Source organism: Callithrix jacchus, chromosome 5 (genome assembly GCF_049354715.1).
Source record: "Callithrix jacchus isolate 240 chromosome 5, calJac240_pri, whole genome shotgun sequence".
NCBI lineage: Eukaryota > Metazoa > Chordata > Mammalia > Primates > Cebidae > Callithrix > Callithrix jacchus.
Window position 1 is genome coordinate 12,220,459 of NC_133506.1, and position 5,168 is coordinate 12,225,626.

The window sequence follows — 5,168 nt, forward strand, 5'->3', positions numbered from 1 at the left end:
TTTTTGCTCTCCATTTGGTTGGTAAATCTTTCTCCATCCCTTTGTTTTGAGTCTTTGTGTATCCTTGCATGTGAAACAGGTCTGGATATAACATGCCTTTGGGTTTTGGCTGTGTCTTTTGATTGGGGGGATTTAGTCGATTTAAATTTAGGGTTATTGCCATTTGATGTTAACTGGCTGTTTTATCCATTCGTTGATGTAAATTCTTCTTTATGTTGGTGCTCTTTACTTTTTGGTATATTTTTAGAACGGCTAATACTGGTTGTTTCTTTCTGTGTGTAATGCTTCTTTCAGAAGCTCTTGTAAAGCAGGCCTGGTGGTAATAAAATCTCTGAGTACTTGTTTGCTCATAAAAGATTTTATTTTTCCTTCAGTTGTGAAGCTTAGTTTGGCTGGATATGAAATTCTGGGCTGAAGGTTCTGTTCTTTGAGGATGTTGAATATTGGCCCCCACTCTCTTCTGGCTTGTAGAGTTTCTGCTGAGAGATCTGCTTTAAGTCTGATAGGCTTGCCTTTGTGGGTAACCTGACCTTTCTCTCTAGCTGCCCTTAGTATTTTCTCCTTTGTTTCAACCCTGGTGAATCTAACGATTATGTGCCTTGGGGTTGCTCTTCTTGAGGAATATCTTTGTGGTGTTCTCTGTATTACCTGGGGTTGAATATTGACCTGCTTTGCTAGTTTAGGAAAATTTTTCTGAATAATATCCTGAAGGGTATTTTCCAGCTTGGATTCATTCTCTCCGTCGCATTCAGGTACACCTATCAAATGTAAATTTGGTCTTTTCACATAGTCCCACATTTCTTGGAGACTTTGCTCATTCCTTTTTATCCTTTTTTCTCTAATCTTGTCTTCTCGTTTTCTTTCATTAAGTTGGACTTTGACCTCTGTTATCCTTTCTTCTGCTTGAACAATTCGAGTGTTTAAACCTGTGCATACTTCTCGGAGTTCCTGTATTGTATTCTTCAGTTCCATTAATTCACTTATATTCCTCTCTAAATTGTCTATTCTCAATAGGATTTCGTCAAACCTTTTTTCAAAGTTCCTAGTTTCTTTACGTTGGGCTACAACATGTTCTTTTAACTCACAGAAGTTTCTTATTATCCATTCCCTGAAGCGTGATTCTGATATTGGGATGCGCTCATTCTCCATCAAGCCTTGTTCCATTGTTGATGTGGAACTGTGATCATCTTTAGAGGGAGAGGCGTTCTGATTTTGAGTATTCTCAGCCTTTTTACACTGGTTTCTTCCCATCATTGTAAATTTATCCTCCTGTCATCTTTGAAATTACCAACTTTCAGATTAGGTCTCTTGAGTGGACATCCAAGTTGTTAGTTCCCAGGGCCAGAACAGCGGCGTTAAGACTGATGGTGCTTTTCTGCCCAGGACTCTCCTGTCTGGCTTCCTTCTTGTGTCTGTAATAGGCGACTCTGCCTTCCCGGGGCTCCAAACCTCGGTCAGAAGGGGAGCCGGCCCTGTTTACTCTGCTCCGAGAGCTGCTGAGCCGAGGTGCCGGCGAAACCGCTGCGCCGGCCACAAGAGTCGCGCTGGCGATCCGTGGAGCTCCTCCACCAGGGTTCTTCTGCTCCGTGAGCGACCAGAATTTGTCTGAAAGTGTGGCGTCCTCCAGTTCTCTGTGCTTCCACTGAGAGCTGCAATCCCGAGATGTTAGCGATCAGCCATCTTGGATCGTTCCTCCTAAAGTTGTTTTGAGTAATTTACACCTCTTCAGAATCTCTAAGAGGGTCTGAAGTCTTATACCACTTTGGGTAGTTTAGGATCACAAAGGATTTAGGACCATTTGAGGTGATTTAATAGCTTAGGATCATGTAAGTACATTTTAAGGATTACACTTGTTAGTGAGTTTGGGTCAGAACTTAGAGGCTGTTAGCATTGGCACGTGAGGTCTTGGTGTTTACGGTACATTTGGATATTCATTCATTACACAAATATTACCACAGTGTTGCAAATCAAAGAAAATGACCAAGGTGGGTCTCGGTCATTTTAAGAGATTTATTTGTCAAGGTTGAAGGCACACCCAGAAAAAGAACACAAAAGCTCAGGAAAAATCTGTGGTCCTCACTTTTTCCAAAGAGTATCCAGGGTCCTCAATATTTAAAGGGGAAAAAAGCAAATATTGTAGGGAAAAGAAAGGAACTTTTTTAACGGGTAAGCAATAAGAAAGGCAAGCAGTTGCAGTCTTTTCAGTCTTCTTTGCTCACTGACTGCACATCATACATGTGAGAAAGGGGTAGAGGAGTAGTCAGTTACGCATTCGTCTGGTGCTCAGTGAATCGGCATTTTTACATAAGATAAAATAGACACAGGGATGAAGAAGCAGTTACACATTTGTGTCGGGTGAACAAAGGGATGACTTATTTATTTATTTATTTATTATTTTTTTATTGCATTTTAGGTTTTGGGATACATGTACAGAACATGCAAGACAGTTGCATAGGTACACACATGGCAGTGTGTTTTGCTTGCTTTCTCCCCTTCACCCACATTTGGCATTTCTCCCCAAGCTATCCCTCCCCACCTCCCCCTCCCACGGGCCCTCCCCTTTCCCCCCAATAGACCCCAGTGTTTAGTACTCCCCTCTCTGTGTCCATGTGTTCTCATTTTTCATCACCCGCCTATGAGTGAGAATATGCGATGTTTCATTTTCTGTTCTTGTGTCAGTTTGCTGAGAATGATGTTCTCCAGATTCATCCATGTCCCTACAAACGACACAAACTCATCACTTCTGATTGCTGCATAATATTCCATGGTGTATATGTGCCACCTTTTCCCAATCCAGTCTATCATCAATGGGCATTTGGGTTGATTCCAGGTCTTTGCTATTGTAAACAATGCTGCAATGAACATTTGTGTGCATGTGTCCTTATAGTAGAACGATTTATAATCCTTTGGATATATACTCAGTAATGGGATTGCTGGGTCAAATGGAATTTCTATTTCTAAGGCCTTGAGGAATCGCCACACTGTCTTCCACAATGGTTGAACTAATTTACACTCCCACCAACAGTGTAAAAGTGTTCCTTTTTCTCCACATCCTCTCCAGCATCTGTTGTCTCCAGATTTTTTAATGATCGCCATTCTAACTGGCGTGAGATGGTATCTCAATGTGGTTTTGATTTGCATCTCTCCGATGACCAGTGACGATGAGCATTTTTTCATATGATTGTTGGCCTCATATATGTCTTCTTTCGTAAAGTGTCTGTTCATATCCTTTGCCCAATTTTGAATGGGCTTGTTTGTTTTTTTCCTGTAAATCTGTTTGAGTTTTTTGTTAATTCTGGAAATCAGCCCTTTGTCAGATGGGTAAACTGCAAAATTTTTTCCCATTCTGTTGCTTGCCGATTCACTCTAGTGACTGTTTCTTTTGCTGTGCAGAAGCTGTGGAGTTTCATTAGGTCCCATTTGTCTATTTTGGCTTTTGTTGCCAATGCTTTTGGTGTTTTGTTCATGAAGTCCTTGCCTACTCCTATGTCCTGGATGGTTTTGCCTAGATTTCCTTCTAGGGTTTTTATGGTGCCAGGTCCTATGTTTAAGTCTTTAATCCATCTGGAGTTAATTTTAGTGTAAGGGGTCAGGAAGGGGTCCAGTTTCTGCTTTCTGCACATGGCTAGCCAGTTTTCCCAACACCATTTGTTAAACAGGGAATCCTTTCCCCATTGCTTGTTTTTGTCAGGTTTATCAAAGATTGTATGGTTGTAGATATGTTGTGTTACCTCCGATGCCTCTGTTTTGTTCCATTGGTCTATATCTCTGTTTTGGTACCAGTACCATGCTGTTTTGATTACTGTAGCCTTGTAGTATAGTTTGAAATCCGGTAGTGTGATGCCCCCCGCTGTGTTCTTTTTGCTTAGAATTGACTTGGCTATGCGGGCTCTCTTTTGGTTCCATATGAAGTTCATGGTGGTTTTTTCCAGTTCTGTGAAGAAAGTCAATGGTAGCTTGATGTGGATAGTGTTGATTCTGTAAATTACTTTGGGCAGTATAGCCATTTTCATGATATTAATTCTTCCTAACCATAATGACTTTTAGTTCTGTTCTTTGTCCTGTATGTGTGAAGATCAGGGTGTAACTCAACAAAACTGCTTTAAAGTAAAGATCCTGGGACCCATGCTCGCTTCGGCAGCACATATACTAAAATTGGAATGATACAGAGAAGATTAGCATGGCCCCTGCACAAGGATGACACACAAATTCGTGAAGAGTTTCATATTAAAATAATAATAATAAATAAAGATCTTGGGACCCACAAGGAATTTCCCTGTGGTCATATTGCGAGGGAAGTATGTAGCTCTTTCTATCTTTGTAGCTATCTTTTTCTGAACAAAATGGGAAGCAGGTTTACATGACCCATTTCCTAACTTGACTTTTGCCTTTGGCTTAGTGAGGTGGGGGTCTTGAGGTTTATCTTCCTTTCACAGTGTGTACCAAGGATCAAGTGCTGCTCTAGGTGGTCTGGATGCCTCCACAGAGCTTAGATTCTAGTGGAGGAGATACATAAATCAACAAATACATTCAGACTGCAAAAAGCACTTTGAAGAGTGTGGAAGCAGAGGATAACTGGCAGGAGGGCAGCTGATTCAGGTGTTCAGGAAAGGTCTTGCTAGGAAAGAATAGTTTAGCTGAGACCTGAATCAAAAAGGAGGCGAGCATGTAATGTGCTGGGGGGAGGAGTGTCCCAAAAAGACCAAGTGGCAAGTGCCAGTCCCAGAAGCAGGACAGGTCTGGATATGCTTGAAGGGCAGCAAGGCCAGTGGAGCTGAAGCCCAGGGACCCTCTAGGAGGGTGGAGGCCATGGGGTCCCAAGAAGAGGCCTGAGGTAGACCATGTAGGTCTGAAACTAACCCAGTTGGTCCCATAGAGCTGATGTTTATGATTTCTTTTTTGTTGTTGTTATTTTGTTTTGTTTCCTGAGATGGAGTTTCGCTCTTGTTACCCAGACCGGAGTGCAATGGCGTAATCGGCTCACTGCAACCTCCGCCTCCTGGGTTCAATCAATTCTCCTGCCTCAGCCTCCCGAGTAGCTGGGACTACAGGTGCACACCACCATGCCCAGCTAATTTTTTTATTTTTAGCATAGAGATGAGATTTCACCATGTTGACCAGGATGGTCTCAATCTCTTGACTTCGTGATCCACCCACCTTGGTCTCCC

At 42.1% G+C, this 5,168-nt stretch overlaps 1 non-coding gene across 1 annotated transcript; it reads left to right on the top strand.

Moving 5' to 3' along the window:
* Positions 1-4,125: 4,125 nt before the first annotated feature.
* LOC118154231 (U6 spliceosomal RNA) lies at positions 4,126-4,232 on the top strand. The gene has a single exon (XR_004744122.2). It is a non-coding gene; the product is annotated as a U6 spliceosomal RNA (small nuclear RNA).
* Positions 4,233-5,168: the final 936 nt, after the last annotated feature.